Source organism: Macrobrachium nipponense, chromosome 3 (genome assembly GCF_015104395.2).
Source record: "Macrobrachium nipponense isolate FS-2020 chromosome 3, ASM1510439v2, whole genome shotgun sequence".
Lineage (NCBI taxonomy): Eukaryota > Metazoa > Arthropoda > Malacostraca > Decapoda > Palaemonidae > Macrobrachium > Macrobrachium nipponense.
Genome location: NC_087202.1, coordinates 32477580 through 32502810, shown reverse-complemented (window position 1 = coordinate 32502810; position 25231 = coordinate 32477580). Strand labels below are relative to the sequence as shown.

Below are 25231 nucleotides of genomic sequence, written 5' to 3'. Positions count from 1 at the left end.
GTTTCAGAGAGAGGATGAGATACTAACCCGAATTTTTTAATGTGAACTGGATGATGATCACGATAATGTGTGTAAATAAACTTTTTGTTTAAGGGGACCATCCGCTATGGCGGATGACATGTCAACTTGAAAAAATAAAAAATCAGTTATTACTTGTATCTATGCAGAAACATGCCGTGCATGCTTTCCAGGAGTTTCAGCCAATTATTTTTACAAATAATGAAGATATGGCGGTTTTTAAATGATGACGTCATCGTAACTGCGTCGTCTGTATGACTGAGTTTGACAGAATTGTTTTTGCGTGTTTATTTTTGCATATATACAGGGATTTTTTCAGATTTTTTTTGAGATTCTCATACATCTGGTAGCAATGAAAGGTAGTGTGAGTTGAGAGCTGGTCAGAGCGGCTATTTATAGGCGAGAGCTGCGAGACTCAGAGAATGACTCAGTTACGCCACAGACGTCAAAGGAGTTACATGCACTTCGTCACTTGCGTTTGGTCACTAGCTATTTACGTTGTTTTTATAACTTCTTAGTGAACTTATAGCAATGCCAAAGTTACCTAAGATCAAGAAGGCTACTCAGCAACTAAGGCTAGCAAAATTAGCGAAGGCCAGGAGTGTGCTGAAAGAAAAACACAAAAATTCATTGTTATCAGCGCCCTCATTGTCTCGTCTCGCCATCAACATCATTGTCTGGTGTCACGCTGAGGGTATTAATACCACTTTTAGGGGTAGGACCAGGATCCTTGATGTAGAAATCAACAATAAAAGTACAAATAAAGTAATTATAATAATGTTGTTTTGACTTTTATAAGAAAAAAGCAAAATTTACATAGCAAATCTATGGGAGCTCGTAACTCAAAAACATACTTATGCGCATGTCGGTAACCATTACTCGGTTATTTATTATCCAATTTTGGAGAGAAAGATATCATTGGAAAGAGGAAAAAAATCCCATAATTCTGAGAGACAGAATTTTGATTTCTTTCTTTCTTTTTTTTTAGAATTTTTTGAGTGTCTAGACTAAAGAAGAAAAAAAACACCAAAAAAAAATCAAAAAAAACAAAACAAAAATCAAAAATTTCTGCCACACAGAATTGTTCCATATATAAAGAAGTGTTTATGGTATGATTTTCAATACAACTGATATCATATTAGCGGAGAAATCTCTACCTATTTTTTTTTTTATATCATAATTTTTGCTAATAAAACAAAGTTTTTGCTCAAATGACTTGAAATTTTTATATGATGAAGGTATTATATGTATATATCTAAAACATATATGAAAATTATCTATTTTGCGTAATAAATAAAAAAAATAGACATCATAGCGGACGGTCCCCTTAAAGGATGAAGTTTTGTGTCGTTATGTTTGGCCTAAGTCAGGTAGTAAAGAGGAAATCACAGAACAATTAGTAGTTCCTAGGAAACTTCGTGAGCTAGTTTTGAAAGTTAGCACATGATGAGCAAGGACATTTGGGAGTAAATAAAACTTTCAGGTGTATTAGTAGTTCCTAGGAAACTTCGTGAGCTAGTTTTGAAAGTTAGCACATGATGAGCAAGGACATTTGGGAGTAAAAACTTTCAGGTGTATTAGTAGGCCGTACTTTTGGCCTAAAGTGAGAAGTGACATAAAGAGGTATGTTTTAAGCTGTCATGAATGCCAAATTGCCGGGACACCAAATCAAGTAATTCCCAGAGCTCCGTTGTGTAATATTCCTTCAGTAGGCAAACCTTTTGAGAATGTAGTTATCAATATGGTCGGACCATTGCCTAGAAGTAAGGGAGGGAATTTATATCTGTTGACAATCATTGATAGACTAACTCGCTATCATGAGGCGATACCCGTAAGAAGCTGTAACGCAAGGACCGTAGTTAAATGATTGTTAGATTATTTTTCTAAGCTTGGTCTGCCTCGTACTATACAGTGATAATGGTAGTAATTTTGTATCCAAGTATTTCAAGGATAGAATGAAAGAGTTAGGCATTAAACTCGTAATTTCCACACCTTATCATCCCGAATCACAAGGCATTGTGGAGCGGTTTCACCAAATGTTAAAGAATTGTTTACGGAAATTGTGTAAGAACTTCGAACACGACTGGGAAGAAAAGTTACCTGTTGTTGTGTTAGTTTTAAGGTTGGCACCGAATGACACTACAGGATTTAGTCCTTTGGAGCTGGTTTTCGGTCACACCGCTAAAGGTCCTTTGGAAATGTTGAAATGTAATTTAATGCTTAAAGAAGGTAGAGAAGTCTACATAACTAATCTAGAGTATTATAAAAACAATTTAGGAGATGCTTGGCAACTAGCAGAGGAGAAGAAGTGCTTGGCAACTAGGGAAAGAGAACGAGAGTGAAAGTCAAGGGGAGACTAAACGGAAACATGATCTCAGAGCGAGAGTGATAAGTTTCTGTGTAGGAGATAAAGTGTTAGTATTAGTCCAGAAAGGAGGTTCCTCTTTATCTTATAAGTTCAAAGGTCCTTTTTCAGCGTTAAAGAAGAGGGGAAATCTGCATTATTTAATCGATATGGGCAAACATAGAGCAAAGTGGATGCATGTAAACTTGCTTCAGATTTATAAAGAACAGCCCGTGCCATGGCCACTGCCAGTGTTCGTAGTGTTACAGAGAGAAATTAGTTTTGAGAAAAATGCAAGAGGTGTTTTAGTATTTCAAAGTATTAATCAGAGATAAAAAAATGATATTGTTAGTATATAATAAAGTTTTGTACATACTTACCTGGCAGATATATACTTAGCTTACGTCTCTGACGTCACGACAGAATTCAAAACTCGCGGCACACGCGACAGGTAGGTCAGGTGATCTACCTTACCCGCCGCTGGGTGGCGGGTGTATGAACCAAACCCACTTTCTTGTCAGATTTTCTCTTCCATCTGTCTCCTGAGGGGAGGTTGGGCGGGCCATCAATCATATATATCTGCCAGGTAAGTATGTACAAAACTTTATTGTATACTAACAATATCATTTTTGTACATGAACTTTCCTGTCAGATATATACTTAGCTGATTGACACCCTTGGTGGAGGGAAAGAGACCACTCAGGTACAAAGAAAGGGGAAACAACACATGTTATAGGATATAAAAACCTTGGTTCTTACCTGTTTTAGGCAGAAGACTTCATAGTTACTGTCTATTAGTCTGCGTTGCCTGAAGAGCTACAGCGAGGGCGTGACCTACAGCTGAAAAGACTCTTTGGATCTACCAATGGGATCTGTATCCGCTTACTTGGTAGAATCCAGTTAGGATTCTTGTCAAAGGGGATCCGCCCACTTATATGACAGAACCTGTCCACTACCATTGCAAGGAGCTCAAGCACAACTCAGATCACCTAACCAAATTACTAATTGTTAGTAATACGACTTGAAAGAGATGCCTACCTGCATCCTCTTCCATACAACCATAAAACACACAAAACCTAAAAAGGGGAAATAATTAAAAAGGATATGCTTCAGCTCCCTGCCCCAGCACTGAATCCGCTGATACGTATGGGCCTAACCCAAAGCACTTCTCATACGTAATCTTCACGTCTCTAAGGTAGTGGTTGGCGAAGACCGAGTCGCATCTCCAAAAAGTCGCTTTCATGAGATTCTGAAGCGACATATTCTTCTTGAAAGCCAAAGACGTGGCGATGGCCCTCACTTCATGAGCCTTGACTTTCAAGAGCTTATAATGGTCTTGATCGCACGCCACATGAGCTTCCTTTATTAAGTTCCTAATAAAGAATGCCAGAGCATTTTTTGACAAAGGCCTACTGGGATCTCTTACAGAACACCAGAGGTTGTCCGTATTGCCCTTAGTTTTTTCTTTCTATGGAGATAAAACTTAAGGCTTCTTATTATGGCAAAGAGTCCTCTCTGTTTCTACTCCCAACGAGGGAGGATAAGCCTTTCACCTCAAAACTCCTGGGCCAAGGAGTGGAGGGGTTTCGTTCTTGGCTAAGAAAGAAGGAAGGAAGGAACAAATAACGGAGTCTCCTTTGAATCCTACACTTCCTTCTAAGGCTTGCAGCTCACTTACTCTCTTAGCCGAAGCCAAAGCCATGAGAAACAGGGACTTCATCATTAGGTCTCTAAATGATGCTGATTGAGGTGGTTCAAATCTTGAGGACCTCAGGAAAAGTAAGACTACATCGAGATTCCACCTTGGGGTTAAATTAGACTTTCTTAGTAGTCTCTAAAGATCTTATCAGGTCATGGAGATCTTTATCTTCCGAGATGTTCAATCCCCTGTGCCTGAACGCTGAGGCTAGCATGCTTCTATAACCCTTTATGGTTGAGACCGCCAGACCGCATTTTTCCCTCAGGAAAAAGAGGAAGTCTGCTATTTGGGTCACAGAGGTACTGGAGGAGGAAAGCTTCTGATTCTTGCACCAACGGCGAAAGACATCCCACTTCGACTGGTAGACCCTGATGGTAGAAGGTCTTCTTGCAGTGGCAATAGCCCTTGCAGTCTTTGCCGAAAAACCCTTCGCTCTGACGAGACTCTTGACAGTCTGAATCCAGTCAGATTGAGAGCGGGGAGGTTCTTGTGATACCTGTCGAAGTGGGGCTGTTTGAGCAAATCGATTCTTAGTGGCAGGGATCTAGGAATGTCTACTAACCATTCCAGTACCTCTGTGAACCAGTCTTGGGCGGGCCAAAACGGAGCTATCAATGTCATTCTTGCCCCTTCCGATGATGCAAACTTTCTTAGTGTCTCTCCCAGAATCTTAAGGGAGGGGGGAACGCATAAAGGTCTAGATGCTTCCAGTCCAGCAGAAAAGCATCTATCGCTACTGCTCTCGGGTCTGATATCGGGGAGCAGTAGAGGTCTATCCTCGCGTTCTTGGAGGTCACGAATAGATCCAAGTGAGGTCAGCCCCACGTCTTCCACAGCTCCTGGCACACGTCCGAGTGAAGAGTCCACTCTGAGGGAAGGACTTGGTTTTTCCTGCTCAAAAGGTCGGCCCTGACTTTCTCCCTGCACGAATCTGGTGAGGAGTCTTATCCTCCTTTCCTCCACCACAGCAGAAGTTTCCTTGCTGTTTCGTACAGGGAGAAGGAGTGCGTCCCCCCTTGCTTCCTGATGTATGCCAGGGCTGTGGTGTTGTCCGAGTTGATCTGAACCGCTGCATCCCGGACGAGGGACTCGAAGGCTTTTAGGACTAGCCAAACCGTCATCAACTCCTTTTTGTTGATGTGCCAGGACACCTGTTCCCCCTCCCAGGTGCCTGACACTTCCCTCGAACCGAGCGTCGCTCCCCAACCTGTGTCCGACGCGTTGGAAAACAATACTAGGTTGGGGTTCGGCATGTGCAGTGATAGACCTTCCACGAAGCGAAGAGGGTCTGCCCACCAGAGAAGATCCTTCTTTATCTCCTTCGAGATCTTGAAGGGGAACTCTAGATCTTGAGACAGGCGGTTCGAGTTCTGGTTCAAAAAGAACTGGATGTGGTCTCAGGTGCAACCTTCTTAGAGAAACGAATTGCTCCAGCGAGGAGAGCGTCCCCAACAAACTCATCCACTCTTTCGCTGTGCATACATCTTTCTCTAGAAAGGTTGCGACCTTCTCGGAACATCGAGTTATCCTTTCTGGAGAGTGAATATTGCCCGAAAATCCGGCAGAAAACCATCCGAAATCCCCAGATAAATCCGATCTTGGCTGGGATTAACTGAGATTTTTACGAAGTTCACTAACAGTCCCAGAGAACTTGCCAGGGTCAAAGTCTTGTGAAGGTCCTCCAGACATCTTTCTTTCAATTTGGCTCTGATAAGCCAGTCGTCCAAATAGAGGGAAACCCTCACTCCCTCCAAATGTAGCCATTGTGCTACATTTTTCATGAGCCCCGTAAAAACTTGGGGGCTGTAGAGAGGCCGAAGTACAAGGCCCTGAATTGGAAAACTTTTCCTTTCCACATGAACCTTAGGAATTTCCGTGAAGAAGGATGGATCGGCACGTGGAAGTAAGCGTCCTGAAGATCTAGGGACACCATCCAGTCCCCGGGGCGAAGAGCTGCTAAAACTGAAGACGTTGTCTCCATGGCGAACTTTCTCTTCTTCACGAAGACGTTCAGGGCGCTTACATCCAGAACCGGTCTCCATCCTCCTGAGGTTTTGGGAACTAGGAAGAGGCGGTTGTAAAAACCCGAAGAATGAGGCTCTTTCACTAGCTCTATAGCTTCCTTCTCCAGCATAAGCTCTACTGCTAGAGCAAGGGCTTGGTTCATGTAAGGGTCTTTGTACTTGGCCACCAACTCCCTTGGGATTGTGGTCAAGGGAGGTCTTGATATGAAGGGAATGAGGTACCCCTTCCTGACGATCGAGAGGGGCCAGTTGTCCGCCCCCGTCTGGGCCCAGACGTCTGAGAATCTCAGTAGTCTGGCACCTACTGTAGTCTGGAGGACTTGGGAGCTACTTCTTCGATCTAATAGATCGAGAGAAGGTCCTTCCTCTCTTAGGAGGTCTTGTTCCTCTAGAGGAAGAGGATCGGGAGGGAGGGCCCCTCGAAAGGGCTCCTGCCTTGCGGGTGTCTCCTTCTTGGGCTTTGCTTGGAAGGATGTACGAGGCATCCTAGCTGACTGTGCTAGCATATCTTGCGTGGCCTTCGCTGAGAGGGCAGTCAAGATGTCTTGGATAATCTTCCTTAAAGGAAAACAGCTGCAGGCGATGAGCTGTGCATATAACAGAGAGGCTCTCTGAGCGTGAGAAACCGCTTTAGTTAGAAAAGAGCAGTACACCGCCCTCTTCTTGATAACTCCCGCTCCTAAAAGAGAAGCTACCTCGCTAGAACCATCTCTCACTGTCTTGTCCATACAAGACAGGACACTATGTAGATCCTCAGGCAAAAGGGACTCCTGGGATTGAGTCTTCTTCGCTAAAACTCCCAGGGACCAGTCCAAGAAGTTAAATACTTCAAGGACCCGGAACATTCCCTTCAGAAGGTGGTCTAACTCACTCATTCCCCACGTCGTCTTAGCTGAAAGAAGAGCCGAGCGACGAGCGGAATCCACCAACAAAGAGAAGTCCGAGTCCGCGGAGGAGGGAAGAACCAAGCCCAAAGGTTCCCCATCTTTCCCGTCAGCTTGGAAGGCGGGAAAGAAAAAACAGTCTTTCCTTTCTCTTCCTTGGAGACCAACCAATCCCCAAAACCTCTAAGGGCCTTCTTCATCGAGATGGTGGGCTTCATTTTCACATATGAAGAAGTCTTCATTGTCTTAGAAGTCGAAAACAGTGAAGGAGGAGCAACAGGAGCAAGGGCGTCTCCAAATTCTTGTAACAGGAGGTCTGTAAGCCTCTTGTATGAAGAGACCGAAGAATCCTTGGCCAACTCTTAGAAAAGAGCAGTACACCACCCTCTTCTTGATAACTCCCGCTCCTAAAAGAGAAGCTACCTCGCTAGAACCATCTCTCACTGCCTTGTCCATACAAGACAGGACACTATGTAGATCCTCAGGCAAAAGGGACTCCTGGGATTGAGTCTTCTTCACTAAAACTCCCAGGGACCAGTCCAAGAAGTTAAATACTTCAAGGACCCGTAACATTCCCTTCAGAAGGTGGTCCAACTCACTCATTCCCCACGTCGTCTTAGCTGAAAGAAGAGCCGAGCTACGAGCGGAATCCACCAACGAAGAGAAGTCCGAGTCCGCGGAGGAGGGAAGAACCAAGCCCAAAGGTTCCCCATCTTTCCCGTCAGCTTGGAAAGGCGGGCAAAGAAAAAAAGAAAAAACAGTCCTTTCCTTTTCTCTTTCCTTGGAGACCAACCATCCCCAAAACCTCTAAGGGCCTTCTTCATCGAGATGGTGGCTTCATTTTCACATATGAAGAAGTCTTCATTGTCTTAGAAGTCGAAAACAGTGAATGAGGAGCAACAGGAGCATGGGCGTCTCCAAATTCTTGTAACAGGAGGTCTGTAACCTCTTGTATGAAGAGACCGAAGAATCCTTGGCCAACTCTTCATCTGTTGCCTTTTGATCCTCTTCAACCGAAGACCCATGAACGTTCTTGGAAGGGAAGGCCATCCTTTCAGAAGAAGGGCGCTTATCCTTTGAAGGGCGCCTGTCCAGGGAAGAGTGGCTGCCTGGAGGAGAGCTCTTTCTAGGAGAGCGCCTACTAGAAGCGGCTCACTTGTCATGCTCTAAATCCTTGTCTAGAGGGGAGCGCCTGCAAGGAGAAGAGCGCCTGCTAGGCTCTTCTTGGCGCCTGCCACGAGGAGAGAGGCTCTCAGGCGAAGAGCGCCTACCAGACGGGTAGCGCCTACTAGGCTCTGGGCGCCTGTCCAGAGGAGAGCGGCTACCTGGAGAAGAGCGCCTGCTCGGAGATCGGTGCCTACTAGGTTCTTGGCACCTACTAGGCTCTTGGTGCCTGCTAGGTTCTCGGCGTCTGCCAAGAGGAGAGAGGGTCTCTGGCGAATAGCGAATGTTAGGGGAAAAGCGCCTACCAGGCTCCAAGCGCCTGTACAAGGGAGAGCGGCTGCCTGGAGAAGAGCGCCTGCTTGGAGAGGGGCGCCTACAAAACTCCTGGTGCTTACTAGGCTCCTGGCGCCTGCCAGGAGGAGAACGGACCCCTGACGAAGAGCGCCTGCATGAGGAGAAACGCCTGTCCTGTTCCAGGTGTCTGACTCTGGACGAGCGGCTATCAGGAGAAGAGCGCCTGCTCGACGCGAGAAGCTTCCCAGGCTCTTGGCGCCTGCTCAGGGGCGAAAAGCGCCTACTCGGAGAGTAGTTCCTATCAGACTCTTGATCGATCGAAGAGCGCCTGCGAGGCTCTTGGTACCTCTCTGCAAGAGGCGAGATATCCACGAGGTCTCTCTTAGACTTCTTCACCGGGAGCGAGACATCCTCCCTGCCAAGGAGTCCGCCAGAGCCGAAATCTGTACCTGCAAGCCAGCTAAGATACGCGCCGGAGATCTCTCGAAAGCCTCTACTGGGGACGAGGCTCGAGGGTGAAAGGAGATGAGAGCTCTTGCGATCTCCTGGGTCTCTTGACTTCTAACTCAGGCTCTTCCAAGAAGTATTCAGGGCTGGAGGGAAGGGCGCAAGGCGCCTTCCAGGTTCTCTTGAGAGGGCGCGAGGCTCGATCCAAGACAGCCTGGGAACGTACATCAGGATCTGCCGAGGGGACGCCTGACCGGTGGGGGTTCTCCCTAACCTTCCTGCGGCTGTTGACTTTCCTCCTCCACTGGGTCTGGGAGTCTGGAAGAGGTCTAGGCCTGGAAGCATTAGTGAACCAGTCAGATGCACCCTCCACTGCACTAGGGGCACTGCCCAATTCACTGGCACTATCACTCTTACCTTCTAATGAGCGTATTTTGCTCTCCATGCTACGAATCGTGGCCCTCATGGAGGCTACCTCCGAAGGCGTATCTTCAGGTTCGATGCCGGGAGCAGGGGCTGAAACAGAAGGTACTAACTCTACAACAGGGTTCTCTACTTCAAGTTCGCTAATGCGAGATCTACTGGAGCTTCTTGAAGAAGCTTTACGGACCCTATCTTTCTCTAACTTCCTTAAATAGGAAGAAAGAGACTTCCATCCATCTTCATCCAATCTTTCACACTCCTTACACGGGTTATTGAAAGAACATTCATTTCCTCTACATCCCATACATACATTGTGAGGATCTACCGAGGCTTTAGGTAGCCTCACCTTACATTCACTCACAGAGCACACTCTAAACATGGTAGATTTTTTAACTTCAGAATCGGCCATCACAAGAAAAAACCAGAGAAAAATCCAAAAAACCAGTCCACAATCGCATATGCCAGGCCAAAGGATAAGGTACTTCACCAAAAATGTCAGTCCAAAGAATCCGTTGTGACGTCAGAGACGTAAGCTAAGTATATATCTGACAGGAAAGTTCATGTACAAAAATGTTCTACTTGTACTGGTAGATGTTGGAGGGCGACTTTCCTCTATTTTGATATCGCCTCTCCAGCTGCTATCGATAACCCTTTGCTCTGAGGAGTCAGACGACAGTTTTGAATCCTGTCAGAGCCAGAGTAGAATTAGTCCCCATGGTGGAACCTTGGCATGTGTGGTTGTCTCAGTAGTTTTTTCATTTTTTTGGGTTACCCGGTTCAGCAAACCATTCCCTGAGAGGCCAGAACATAGCTATGAGGATCACTGATTCATGCTCGTGTGACTAGAACTTTTGTAGCACTCCCTCATCATTCTAGTAGGCCATGGAAAGGCTGTTCCTTGTGTGACCAGTCCAGAAGCATGGCATCCACTACCCATGCCGCTGGATCCGGCACTGAAGAGCAATAAAGTCAAAGCCAGTGATTTTGGCGGTTGGAAACAAGTCGATCATCGTCTTCCCCACAACTTCCAAAGGTCTAGGCAGAATTGCTGGATCCAGAGTCCATTCTGTAGAGATGACCTGATTTTGGGACCGATTTGGTCTGCTAACACATTCATCCTGCACTGCACAAACCTTGTCACCAGCTTTGTGTGATTTGAGTGGGCCCAAAGGAGAAGGTCTCTCACTGCCTCGCAGAGAAGAGTGGGTCCCTCCTTGCTTGGCAATGTACGAGAGGGCTGTAGTGTTGTCCCAGTTTACTGCCACTATCCAACCTCGGACTTCTGGAGCAAAAGCTTGTAAACCTAGACTGATTGCAGTCAGCTCTTTCAGGTTGATGTGCCAAGCCTTTTGAGCTGAGTTCCACATTCCTGAGAGTTCCACATTCCTGAGACTTCCCTGTTTCCCAGCAGTGCTCCCCTACTTACGTCGGTTGTTTCTGCAAACAGGTTGAGCTCTGGGTTCTGAGGGGAAAGCAACTCTCCTTCCAGGGAAGCAACTCTCCTTCCAGAAGTCTTCTCTCTGATCTCTACCAAAGCAGATGTTGTTTGACTTCCAGCGAAATCAGGGACATGAAGTCGTCTGAGAACTTTTTCCTGTTCCACTGGGACCAAAGGTAAAACTCAAGGATCCTTATATGAAGTCTGCCCAGCGAAACGAACTGTTCGATGGAAAGTTCTGTGCAGGCTCATCCAATTTCTAGCAGAGTACTTTGGGAGTGATAGGAACTTGTCTACTGTGTGAAGACATGACTACTCTCTTTGGGGAGGGAAAAGCCTGAAAAAGAAGAGTCTCCAGAGTCATTCCCAAATACACTATCTGTTGGGTCGGGACTAGTTGGGATTTTGGCAGATTGATTAGAAGACCAAGTTCCTGGGCTAACTTCAAAGTCTTTTGTAGATCTCTCATGCAGCTTAGTTCTGTCACCGAGTGAAGAAGCCAATAGTCCAGATAAAGGACAATGTTGACCCTAATCATGTTTGCCAACCCGTCCAGAGGGGACCAGAATGTGAGTGAACACTTGGGGGAGCTGTAGATAGACTGAAGCATAGGGTCCGAAACTGAAAGATTTGATCTTTGAAGACAAATCTCGGGTACTGCCTTGAGTCTGGATGAATGGGAACATGGAAGTATGCATCTTGTATGTCTATGGAGACCATCCAGTCCCCTCTGGTGATGGCAGCAAGAATTGAGCAATTTGTCTCCATTTTGAACTTTGTCTTCAAGAAAAAGACATTCAGCGCACTCATATCCAGGGCTGGCCTCCAGCCGCCTAAAAACTTCCGGACCACAAAAAGTCAATTGTAAAAGCCCTTGGTCTGTGGGTCCTCCGCTCTCTTGATTACTTCTTTTAGAAAAGCAACACCTCGTCGCCAGAGCAGAATACTTCTCTGAGCCGAGAGAGTACGGTTTCAACGTAATGGGTTGCTTGACTAAGGGTGGTCTGCTCCTCTTCTGCTCCATTCTTGCCAGAAATGATGGCGTCTGGCACCTACAGCTGCATGAGAAAGACTGTTTTCATTGCTTAGGGGTGGGCTTTGAGAAGACTTCTTAATTGTTTTGAATAGAAAGCGGATTTCATTTTCCTCTTGACTTGGATGCTGTCTCTGTTTGCCCCCATGAAAGGGTAACTGTTTGCAAGGGAGAAGTAGACTTAGGACAAAGTCCAGTCTTCCTGGAATGCTTGGATGATTAGGAGAGCAAATCCTGGGTTGACTTCTGCAAATCAGAGCGATCCCACTAACAACATCCTGAGGAAACAATATTTGCAACCAGCGGTGGAGAACAGAAGAGCTGATTTCTGGACTGAAGTATAACTCCTTTAGCCATGAAGGAGCACCATAACTCACGCTTCTTAAGAATGGACATAGCAAAGGTAGAAGTGATTTGGCAGGAACCGTCTCTATGCCTCTTTCCAAACACGAGAACTCCTAAGAGGTCGGAAGAAGCAGATGGAAAAATTGCTGAAGCATCCTGTTTCTTACCAAGAGAGCCAATAGTCCAATCCATAAAACTAATAACTTTTAAAATCTTAAAAAGATTTAAAAGGAGTGGTCGATCTCAGCCGAGAGACCTGATTTTTACTGCTGTGAAAGCCTGATATCCAAGAAGACTCAGTAAGTCCTGAGAAGTCCCCTTAGGCGGAGGCAGAAACACCCAAAGAGGGAGACTCCCCAGTCAAATAATACAAATCTCTTCTCTTATTCAAGCAAGAAGGAGGGAAAGAGAAGACTGCTTTCCCTTGTGCTCTCTTTTCTGCTAGCCAACTTTCATCCTCACATAGCTTTCTTGGTTGAAATAGAAAGCACTAACTGAGGGAGATCACGAGACTGAAGAAAATTTACTCATCTGAAGAGTTGAAGCTGGAGGGGCTGGAGTAGCTGGCTTGAAAAAGTTGGGATAACTTCAAGGAAAATCACAAAAGAGCTTCATAAGCTGATGGCAGTTTAGAATCTGTAGCAATCTCTTCCTCTTCCGCAGAAGATACATTAGACAAATGAGGGGCCGACTGAAGAAGACGAAATACGTGGAGCTATGGGTGGAAATGGTGCCGTGAACGACTCTGGTTCAGGTGGAAAAGGGAGCTCTGGAGCTAGGGGGGGGTTGCTCCTGTGCCCCTGAAAGTCCATGCATTGAAGTCTCAGACGCCGATGGGCACTCCTGCATCAATGAGGGATTCGGAGTTGAAATACACTCAGAAAGAGAGACATGGCTAATAGGAACAGCACATACAGGAGCCACAGCAGGAGACAACTCGCGCCCTAGTGTCCTAGGCCGCTTGTGAACTGTAACTGGAAGTTTATCAGAATTATCCAAAGAATAAGTCTCTGGGCTATCCCAGAAACAACAAGAAGATTTAACCTCCTTTACTTTCTTAAGTGGTACCCGATGGGTACAATTAGAGTCCACTGCAAACCTTTTCAATGGTCTGAAAAAGTCACTTTTTCTCCGGACTCAAATAATCCGTACTTGAAGAAGATGATGACCACGGTCCAAGACACCTTTCAGTGGCTGTCTTCGCTACCCATGGGAACATCTACAGGTGTGACTGAGGGGCCGACTGCCCATGGGCAGACCCCACCGACTTCCCTTGGGCCTCCGGTATGACTTCTCCCAGGTGCTGAGGAGTATGTCAGGGACCTTTGCCTAAGAGAATCGGCGGGACGGACAGCCAGCGCCTCCACAAACACTTTTTTCTTTTTTCTTTTGGCAATGGCACTGGGATCGGAAGCATGGAAGTCTGGAGCACGAATAGGTGGAAAAGAGGAAAGACTGGACTTGGGGGACAAAACAGGAATTACAGGCACTCTAGAGGAAGTTTCCTGGCTAGCTAAAGACCTTTTGTACCTAGCAGTAGCCTTATGCTTCCTATCTTTTTCTAACTTTGAACGGTAAGAAACAGAACCCTCCATTGTTTTTTATCCCAGCCTATACATTCATTACAAGTTAAATCAATACTAGTGCAAACTTGACCCCTACATCTAACACAAACAGAATGGGGATCATACTTTGCTGAAGTTAACCATGTATTGCAACTTTGCTGCAAAAACGGACACTCGACTTACTAGAGTCAGACATCACTAGAGAAAATCTCAAAATAACAGACTAAAAGCTCTGAATTGTTCAAAGTACTGTTAATTACACTTGACTAGTTAATAAACGTTGAATGGAAATGACAAAAGAATCAGAGTACTTCACTGAAGGTATTGGAAACTATCGGTGAACAAAGAAATCCAAACTCAAAGAAAGCTACAGCTCACGACCTTTGTTGGAAGCTGGTAGAAATAAAATTGAGCTTCTTTGCTGAGTTGTTTTCCTATTCCCTCAGTAGTGGGCGGGGTACCGACCTACACTGAAACAAAAGAATCACTACCGATATTTTCAAATTTTAGCTACCAGTACTTAGAAATACTTAGCCATGTAATTATTTGCTAAGTTACTTAAACAAAATATCCTCTTGTTAAGACCAAAGGTTTGTTCCGCATATGAATAATATGACAATTTGTCGAAAATTGCATTTTTCCTAACTATACAAACCTGAGGTCCTTTAACAATAGGAAGTAGCTAGCGGCAGCTGGAACGGTCGTAAGCTTCGAACAAGGGGAGAACGGTAGTTAACTGCTTGTCCAATCGTCGCGCGGAGGTAAACAAATCACTTTTGCTTTTGGCCCATGCGAAATACGCAGAGTGAGGGGTGGCATGAGGAGGGACTATATGTAAAGGACCTCAGGTTTGTATAGTTAGGAAAAATGCAATTTTCGACAAATTGTCATTTGTTCCGATATGTAATACAAACCCTCGGTCCTTTAACAATAGGAAGACTCACTTCTTGGTGGGAGGAATCTGAGTCTTTTGATGAACAGACTGGTGTTCGTCCATCCTTGGAGTGCCTCCCTGGTCGTAGAGCGAGGGAGGGATCCAGCCGCTGTCCGATTGATCGGGGTGTGCACCGCAGGATCAATGGTCAGACCTCTGGGCCGAGTACTAAGAGAGAGGCAAGCGTATCTCTTCGTACCAGCATTGTAAGAACTTGTTCCTGTACATGAGCAAATATAAAGTCATGGCTTTGTCTCATGTAGGCATCCACTTCCTCCCCCTTGTAGGAGAAAGTGTGGATATACGCTCCTATCCCTAGTTAAAGGGATAGGATGGAGCTCGGTCGAGTAGCTTACCTGCATCTGACTCCCTTCCAGCGTGGTGACGACCGTATCCCTCTGCCCACAGGTAGAGGTAGAGAAAGATGGTGAAGAGAAGCCAGTCACACTCTCATTCGCACATTCATTCTCCCAGTCATAACCAGGAATCGATGCTGTTCTGCCTGCTCGGGTGCTGGGTAAGCTTACACAACGTGTTGAGCAGCCACCACAGGTCCCAAGGAAAAAGTATCCAAGGACTTGTGGGCAATATCCCGAAGGTAGAAGGACGTGAAGGTGGTCTGGTTGGCCCAGACACCTGCCTTCAGGACCTCGCCACAGAGAAGTTCTTACGGAACGCTAAGGAGGGTCCGATACCTCTGACTTCGTGGGCTCTCGGTCGGAGCGTACGGATGTCGACGCTACCATCAGCCTCGTACGCTCTCCTGATCACCTCACGTAGCCAGAAAGAAAGCGTGTTCTTGGAAACTTCTTTCTTGGTAACCCCAGTGCTAACGAAGAGGCGTCGACACTCAGGCCTGAGGTGTCGAGTTCTCTTCAGATAGCGCCGTAGCGCCCTCACAGGACAAAGCAGCATCTCATCCGCATCGTTATCGGTGAAGTCCAGAAGGGAGGGGATCGTGAAAGACTCGAACCTGTCGTCAGGGATCGACGGATTCTGAGTCTTGGCTACGAAGTTCGGGACGAAATCTAGCGTCACAGATCCCCAGCCTCTGGTGTGTTTTAACATCATAAGAAAGACCATGTAGTTCCCCTACTCTCTTCGCCGATGCCAGGGCCAGCAAGAAGAGGGTCTTGAGGGTCAGATCCCTGTCTGACGACTCTCGGAGTGGCTCGAAGGGTCTTCGAGTCAAACTCCTAAGGACGAGAGTCACATCCCACGCAGGGGGCCTGAGTTCCCACCCTGGGTGGGCAAGACCTTTTCAAAGCTCCTCATTAGCAAGGAGATCTCGAACGAGTTCGAGATGTCCATCCCCTCAGTTTTAGGACGAGAGCCAGGCGGTTCTATATCCTTTAACTGTGGGTACTGAGACGAGCTTCTCTCGGCGAAGAAACACGAGGAAATCCGCTACCTGCTGAAGAGTGGCTCTGAGAGGAGACAGACCCTGTCTACGACACCAACCACAGAAGATGGCCCACTTCCCCTGGTACACAGCTGCAGAGGACTGTCGGACGTGTCCAGCCATCTCTGTTGCTGCGCTACGAGAAAAGCCTCTCGTTCGCAAGAGATGGTGGATAACAGCCAGCCGTGAAGTTGAAGGACTGGACTGCTTGGGTGGTACCGTTTCTGAACGTGTGGCTGCTGGACTAGAAGGTTGTGCCAATTGGGTAGCTCTCCGGTTCGGTGCGGTTCCGCAAGAAGGAAGCCAGCAGGTCCGGATACCAAACGGCTTGAGGTCGTTTGGGAGCCACCAGGATCATTCTGAGATTGGGAGTGACCAGCGCTCGACTGATCACTTTCCGAATCAGACAGAAGGGAGGAAAGGCGTAAACGAAGAGGTTGTCCCAGGGGTGTTGGAGAGCGTCCTCTGCAGCTGCCCATGGGTCCGGCACGGCTGAAAAGAAAACCTGAAGTTTTCTGTTGTGCCGGGTGGCGAACAGGTCTACGACCGGTCGCCCCCACAGGTTGAAGAGCCTTTCCGCCACATCTTGGTGTAGAGACCATTCGGTCCCTATCACCTGATCCCGACGGCTGAGCTTGTCCGCTACTACATTCCTCTTGCCTGGAATGTAGCATGCTGACAGCTCTATCGAGTGAGCCGTGGCCCACTCGTGCACCTGCACCGTCAAATGGTGAAGCGGAAGAGACACTAGCCCCCCTGCTTGTTGATATATGCCACTACTGTGGTGTTGTCGCACATCAACACCACTGAGTGTCCCATCAAGCGGTCCTGAAATTCTTGGAGAGCGTTGAACGCCGCCTTGAGTTCCAGGACATTGATGTGAAGGTGCCGTTCGTGATGGTCCCACACACCTGCAGTCAGCAACTCCTCCAGGTGTGCGCCCATCCCTCGATCGATGCGTCTGAGAACAGAAGCATCTCCGGGGGGGGGAGATGCGTATGGGCACTCCTCTTAAGAGGTTCTTGTCGTCGAGCCACCAGGCTAGTCCTGCCTCACCTTGTCCGTGAGAGCCACGGGAAAGTAAGGAGGATCCTTCGCCTGAGACCAACTCTCCCTTAGCCTCCACTGGAGAGACCGCAGGTGAAGACGCCCGTGAGGGACTACTTCTCGAGTGACGACAGATGGCCGATCACGACTTTGCCATTGCTCTGTGCTGCCTGTTCCTGCCGAGACAGGAAACCGCCGGCTGCCTCCCTGAATTTGCTGATACGCAAGTCTGCGGGAAAGACCTGCCCTGCTACCGTGTCTATCAGCATACCCAGGTACTTCATCTTCTGCTTGGGTTCGAGATCGGACTTCTCGTAGTTTATCATCGATCCCCAGATCGCGACAAAACTTGAGGAGTCGATCTCTGTCCTGCAGCAACTGCGAGCGGGAGCTCCGCCAGACCAGCCAATCGTCGAGATACCTCAGAAGACGTATCCCGTGCGAATGGGCCCAAGCTGACACCAGAGTGAACACTCGCGTGAACACCTGTGGGGCGGTTGACAGACCGAAACAAAGTGCCCTGAATTGGTACACCGTCCCGTCGAAGATGAAGCGGAGGTACTTTCTGGAGGACTGATGGATGGGTATTTGAAAATACGCGTCCTTCAAGTCCACTGAAAGCATGAAATCGTTCCCCCTGATCGAGTCGAGAACCGAGCGTGCCGACTCCATCGTGAACCGCGTCGTGCGAACAAAGCGGTTCAGGGGAGAGAGGTCTATCACCGGACGCCAGCCCCCCGATGCCTTCTCCACTAGGAAGAGGCGGCTGTAAAAGCCCGGTGATTGGTCCTCCACGATCTCTACAGCTCGTTTCGCCAGCATGGTCTTGATCTCCTGTCGAAGAGCATTGTCCTTTGATGATCCCGGACATAGGTTTGTAGTGGACCGGTTTGGAGTTGAGGGGGGGCCGAGACTCGAAGGTTAGTAGATATCCCTCCCGAAGGACATCTACTATCCGTTCTCGGCGCCGTAGCACTGCCAAGTTGCCCAATGGCTCGCTAGGCACCCCCCCACTTCCGGCAGCAGGTGAGGGGGAACGTCGTCCCTAGCGTTTCCCACCTCGTTTCGACTTCTTCCCACCACCTCCTCGGGGAAAGGAGGGCTGGGAGGAGGGCTGGTTACGGCCTCCTTTGGCAGAAGTCGAAACAGCAGGAGTCTTCACACGGGGCTTAGACGGTGCAACCGTCTTCGCCGCCGTGGAAGCGCTAGCTAAACTCTTAGGCTTAGCCGCAGTCGCTCGAGATTGCCCCAGTAACCTTCGAGACTGCCTGGTGAACTAAGCGGTCACTGTCATCAGTGCGCCCGCCTTTCCACCGCAGCGTCCACCATCTCTCCGGGAAAGAGAGGCGGGGGAACAATCCTAATAGGTCCATTGCGAAGCCCGAGTGCCGCCTCACGCCCGGCCCCCTTGGTCACTCGGGTAATGGACTGCGTCCCTACGTCGAAGAACCAAGTTTGGCCCACAGGTTAGCAGTCTGATGGGCGAGGTAAGAGATAGCTCTTCCTCCAGACTGGCACAGTCTCCTGAAAGAAGCATCGTCTTCGAGAGCAGAACTCCCAGAGCCGGCCGCGTACTTTGGATATTGTGAGGGACCACAAATCCCCAGCCAAGAGACTGCCTGGAACGCTGCCATAGGGGTAGATTCCAGGGCAAGTGCCTCCTTGCTGCGAGAAAACCAGAGGTTCTCCGACAGGAGCTGCTGCAGGGACACACCTGGAGTCAGCCTCGCTAACTCCGGGTTAACCTGTTTTGGCAGTATCGGGTCTTCCGAAGGCACGTAAAATCGCCTCTGACGCTGTAGAGGAGGAGGAAGCAGCTTAGAAGACCGTCCGGATTTCAGCGAATCCTCTCGCCCTGAGACGAGATTCTCGACTTGATCCAGGACCGGGTCTGCAAGCTCCGATCGCGGCAGCCCCACCATCATTTTGGGTTCCTTCTTAGGACACCCCAAAATGACTCGAGCCGGGACGTGGGCTCGGCCGGTGGTAGCGGCGATCCTTCCGCAAGGTCATTATGCTGACGAATCAGCTTAATGACTTCTGCAAAATTCCTCTGTATCTCGGGAGTAACTGCGTCTTGCGGAGTAGGACCGTCCAGTCCCTCCAGCAAGAACAGATCCCGAGATACTCCTCCTTCAGAAGGAGGAACAGCGGCAGACCCCTGACGGTCACCTCCAACTACTTGCGCGTATGTTCTGGTCGGTCCTAGAACCGTGCCTGATCCATACGGCGTCATAGCGGGATCGCGAGCGGCGCACCTCGCGATCACTCCTAGTACCGTCGCTCCTCCCGGTGTAGCCTGAGGGAGGTTGAAGGTACAGGAGAGGCAGAACCTGACGCTCTCCCCCCCTCGCTCGCTGGCAGGACCAGCGTGCGTGGGGGGCTGCTGCTGATCGTCAACCCGCGGTGGCGATCGAGCAGCAGGCCTAGCCTTGCCGCTCGGCTGAGAACGTCGACGCTGATCTCTAGCGTCAGGCGAGCTGTTGCTGGTTACCGTCTCCGCCCGGTCCCTGTGGGAGCGGCGGTCAGGTGACCTGCTAGGCTCGCTGTCGCGGTGAGACCGGCCAGCGTCCTCTCGGCGCGTCGAGCCGCTGGTACAGCCGTGGCTGGTACCGACGCCGCAGGGACCCCTTCCCTCGCCTCAACCCGTGGCTGGTCAGCGACCGTCACGTCAACCCGAGCAGCCAGTTGGTCGCTGCGAGAGCGTCCACTGGCCTGGCGAGAGTCGTGTGCACGACTCTCGCCAGTCTTCTGCTCCGCGCCGCGGTCTTGACGGCGAGCGAGCTCGGGCGTCAAAACTTTGGCTGGACGGTCTCCCGTGGAAGAGCGTCCACTCGGTACTTCTCGCGAACGAGAAGCGGCCGAGACGGATCCTGATTTAGCGGCAGAACCGCTAACACCAGGTGAGGACGTACCAGCCGAGGCTGGTACACCTCTGGTCCCCGTCGTCTTCTTCTTTGCAGAGGAAGAGACGGGCCCCGTTCCCGAAGAGGACAGGAGGACCAGCAAAGAGCTCCCCGAATCGCCTGAGCGAGACGGGCCCTTAGAAGATCCCGAAGGAGTCTTCTTAGGGGGGGAGGAGGCAGCCTTCTTCTTCTTCGGCTGGGTAGCCTTAGAAGTCGAAGGGGAAGAGGAGGCAGCAGACGACGAAGAAGACGACGACGACACCTTCCTCTTCTTCTTCGCCAGGCTCCGCAGGACAGACGTCAGTCTTCCATCCAGGAGGGAGCCGGGCAGTTGCCGAAGCAACAGGGCCCGACTGCACCTGTCCGGAAGAACCTGAGACTGTAGAGCACCACCAACAGCAGGAGCGACAGGAACAGCAGGAACGGACGCAGGAACAGCAGGGTACAGCAGCGTCTGAAATAAAAGGAGCAGTAGGGACAGCAACAGGTAGGGGCAGGTACGGCAGGAACCACAGGAGAGCCAGGCGTCCTGTTCGGCAGCTACCGTCATTCTTGGTACTAGGCGGCAGGTCTAGGGGGGTACTCTTAGGGCAGCGGAAGTCCGGGGTCGGCAACACAAAGAACCAGGTGGCGGTGGCACCGTCCTCTTTGGCACGGCAGTAATGGGTTTGTGCACCGCAGCTGTAGGCGTCACTGTCATTACATGCGGCGTATACACAAGATGCGGCGGCATGTCATATGCTGGTGTTGTTATATGGTAGTGTAGTGGTCACCACACCATGAGTGACCACTGCCGACCCCGCCAACCGCTCAATCAACCCCTGAATACTTGGCACTCCCTGCAGTCCCAGCGACTCCCACACCTGTCCAAGGTCGTCCTTCACTGGTGGCACATCTGCGGAAGCAACAGTCGGGTTAGTAAGAGGGGTTTCCTCGCGCCTGGGGGGAGACGAACCCCACCCAGAGCGGACGGAAGACCCCGAATACAACTGGACGTCCGGGTAGCGGGCGCCTTCCTCCACACTCGACGGATCGAGTGAGGAGAAGGACTCCGCTACCCCCCCCCCCCACAGGGAAGGCGCGAAACGTGGGGGCTGACCGGGAGGCAGGAAGAAGACGAAGTGTCAGTTACCAAAGGAGTCACTGGAGAGCTTTCCGATGACTTCTTTGGAGGCCTAAGTCTCTCTTCCTGCCCTCGTACAGAACCCACTGCGCCTCGGACCAATTCATACAGGTAATACATGGCTCGTCTCCCGGGAGCATTCTCGCCCCCGGCAACGAGTACAAACCTCATGTGGATCTACGTCAACGAAAATCTAAATCCGCCGCATCTACGCCTCCAGCCCGGGACACACTCTACGGGCGACTGGGGGGCGCGGCGAAATCTCCATTTCTTGATCACTCATGATAATCAATGTAATAAAGAAATGCACAAGTACTTACAATTCATCCACACTCAACTAAACCAGAAAGAGGGCTGAATACTCAAAGCAAACGACAATAGCGGGCAGAGCGATGACGAACACGTCCTATCTCCACACGGCTGAAAGCAAAAGTGATTTGTTTACCTCTCAGTCGCGCGACGATCGGACAAGCAGTTAACTACCGTTCTCCCCTTGTTCGAAGCTTACGACCGTTCCAGCTGCCGCTAGCTACTTCCTATTGTTAAAGGACCGAGGGTTTGTATTACGTATCGGAACAATTTATTATTTTATTTATTAATTTTTTTGTTTGCATACATCAAAATGCAAAGGATTGAAATTTGGATGATGGCTGTATCAGTCATTGGCAAGCGAAAGGGTTAAATAAGTTATAAAAAAAAAAAGTCTGGAAATAAAAAAAAATGCATGAGTTTCTTGAGGAAAATGTAAAAAAAAAAAAAAAAAGTCACTTACTTTTGTTTGTTTTAGTTCTGTGATGAAGGGTTACAATATATGCAAATACAAACATCACAAATAACACAAAGGCCACACTAATCCACAGTCCTATCTGGCTTCTCCGATCACTGTAAAGAAAGCAGTTTTTCCAGTCAGAAACAATGAAACGCACAATATTAAATACACAGATACAATTAATGTAAACAGCTTTTCCAACAACGTTACAAACAGTCTTAAGTACCATAGGAAATTTTCCAAGTGCCTATACTATATCACTATTCAATATAATCATTATTATATATATATTTCACTGTTCCCTCTTATCACAGACTTGCATGCAAAAAAAAAAAATAAAGCTTCACTAAGCATAACTAGGAATTGTGGTTATTCAATGATGAGGAACATCCAGTCACTCATAATATATTGTGTTTCAAGACATCAGCTGAAAACTAAACTTTAAAAATTCCAGTGGATATTTAAAAATTAGAATTTACTCAACATGGCTTAATCTGCCATTGCGCTGTGACAGACTATCCAATATAGTGGACCCCCCCCCCCATATTTGAGGGATGCGTTCCAGACACCCCCCCCCCCCCCCCCAAATAGTTAGAATCCACGAATGCTTAGAACCCCCAACAAAAATGCTTAAACTGCTTATTTCTTAGTTCAAACTCGAGAAAAACCCATTAATGATGCTAACACCTGGTTTTATTAATAGTTTTATTACAAAAAGTGCATTTAATCGTGGAATTAATAGGAAAATACAGTAATTTGTGGATATCTCATAAAAGAGGACCATAAATACATGAATTTCCTGCAAATAATGGGTAAATATTGTCCCTAGAGAAACCTGTGAATATGAGAGTCCATGAATATTGGAAGTCCACTGTTCTGGTAGTTAGAGTATAAATCCTGAACATAGTTACTCCCTACAGTGTGGCATACTATATAGTATTAAAGGCACCTAACAGCATTTCATTTTATCCCCCCCACTTTCTTTTCTGCCTTTACTTTTCTTCCACTTGCTTTGGATCCACTAATACTAATGTAATTCCTGTAGTTTTTTTTTTCATGTGAACTCATTAGTATTCTTAAATTGTTACTTCTGATTTTTAATACAGTTTAGAAATTCAAGACAAAAGAACAAAATTACAACACCTACCAAAAACTGGAGATAAAGATATAAAGCAACCATCTTGGCAGTCAGATGAAACTATCTGCACACTCACTATGTACGTTGCAGGAGTACTCCAAGATTGTAACAAGGATGTTATCTGCTTGATATCACCCAAAGTGGTTGCATTACTGTCGAGAGCATGGTAAAAATTCTGATGAGTTCTAAAAACAGCAGAAACAATGTAGTACTACCCACATGAAAAACAAAGCACTAAGTTTTATACTGGTCATTTAAGATTTGAAAATTAACAGCAGCTCATTACAAATCTAAAAGTAAAATGATTTTGTTAAACTACAATAAAGTTTTGTATATACTTACCTGGCAGATATATACTTAGCTATAGTCTCCGACGTTCCCGACAGAATTTCAAATCTCGCGGCACACGCGACAGGTAGGTCAGGTGGTCTACCTTACCCGCCGCTGGGTTGGCGGGTGTATGAATCCAATCCCCCTTGCTTGTCAGATTTTCTCTTCCACCTGTCTCCTGAGGGGAGGCGGTGGGTGGGCCATTAATCGTATATATCTGCCAGGTAAGTATGTACAAAACTTTATTGTAGTTTAACAATATCATTTTTGTACATGAACTTTCCTGTCAGATATATACTTAGCTGATTGGCACCCTTGGTGGAGGTTATTATTATTAATAGTAGTTAGTTTTTTCCAGACCTCTGAGTCTCAAGTAGACTCTTCTCGGGCTGGTTCTCGAGGGATCAATCTGAGAAGAAAAAAAAAAAAAAAATTAGACTTTATTTGAGAAACCCGTCTTATTTAAAAAATTTATGATTTTATTAATTGAAAAATCCCTGCTTTCCGCAAGAATATTTTTCATTTCCGACTCCGCAGATAAATAGATCTTTGCTGGGTCCAATTTGGGCACTCAACAAGCAAATGCTGTACTGTCATGGTGTTTGACATCTGTTACTTTCACTCCGGGTCAGCATGTGGTGTTGACATCAAGTGACCATGTGAGAATCTTGTGTGTCCTATACGTAGCCTTGCTAGGATCACCTCTTTTGCTCTTTCCTCCTGTGAGGATGTCCTCCATGCATAGACTTCAGTTTTTATATTTTTGAAGTTTATTTGTTGTTGGCACAGAGGCCCATTCTTCTTTCCAATCCTGGTAAATTAATGTTTTAACTGATTTTACCCAGTCTGACACTGGGGCATATGAAATTGTTGGAGGGATAGTGCAGGCTAATTTGGCAGCAGAGTCTGCATATTCATTTCCTTTTATTCCACATGTGCTGGGATCCAACTATTTCCATTGATATTCCTGATTGGAGGAGTTGATGAATTTTTATTTGAATTTCCTGTACTATTTGGTTTCCTGTTTATACTGTCTTATTGCATCTATAGCGCTACGTGAGTCACTGAAAATAACAGAGACACTTGCTTTTGCCTCAGATATCATATCTAGAGCCATCTGTATGGCTGTGACTTCAGCAGTAAATACTGATGATATTGAAGGTAGGCTTTTTTTACTTAACATATTTTTCGAATATGCAGATGCTCCTACTCCCAACATTATTTTTGGAGCCGTCTGTATATATCATAAATTTGTCGCCTTTTCTTCTAATGTTGCTCAAAAGCACGTTGGCGGTACATTTCCGTACTTGTCATTTGTTTTTTGAGTAGGTAAGACAGGGAGGTACATATCTTTACTCTATTTAAAATCCATGGTGGTGGCAATTCCATTGGTGGGTGAAAATTGGATTCATATTATGTATGTTTTCATTATGTATCTAGCTCTTTTTGGAAAGAGCTAGTACTATTAACTGCTGTTACTTGATTACAGTTTTGGAAGCAGTAAGTTTGCAGGAGACGATCCTGCTTGCATTGAAAGAAAACCTCTTTGTATTGTTATTAAACCTTACGTGATGTTTTAAGGGCAAAACACCTGCCTCCACCAAAGTGAGTTTGTTGGGGACGATCGGAAAGCTCCTGTGCACAATCGCACGCCTTCATGGTGCACTGCATCGAGAGATTTTAATGCAGATTCCTGAGGCGGATGAATATATTGGACAGCAGTAATCTATTATGGATAAGACTGTTGCCTTATATATCATTAATAAATGTCTCGCTTTGCTCCCCAATTAGTGTGTGATAACTTTTTTTAATATGGCAAGGGCTTTGATGCCCTTGGCTTTAATGTATTTGATGTGCTCTTTCCAATTTAAATGTTGATCAAATATTACTCCTAGATACTTGAT

General features: G+C 47.4%; 1 pseudogene; it reads right to left on the bottom strand.

Moving 5' to 3' along the window:
• The window catches only part of LOC135222353 (uncharacterized), an 81757-nt pseudogene that overhangs the window by 31164 nt on the left and 25362 nt on the right, over positions 1 to 25231 (bottom strand).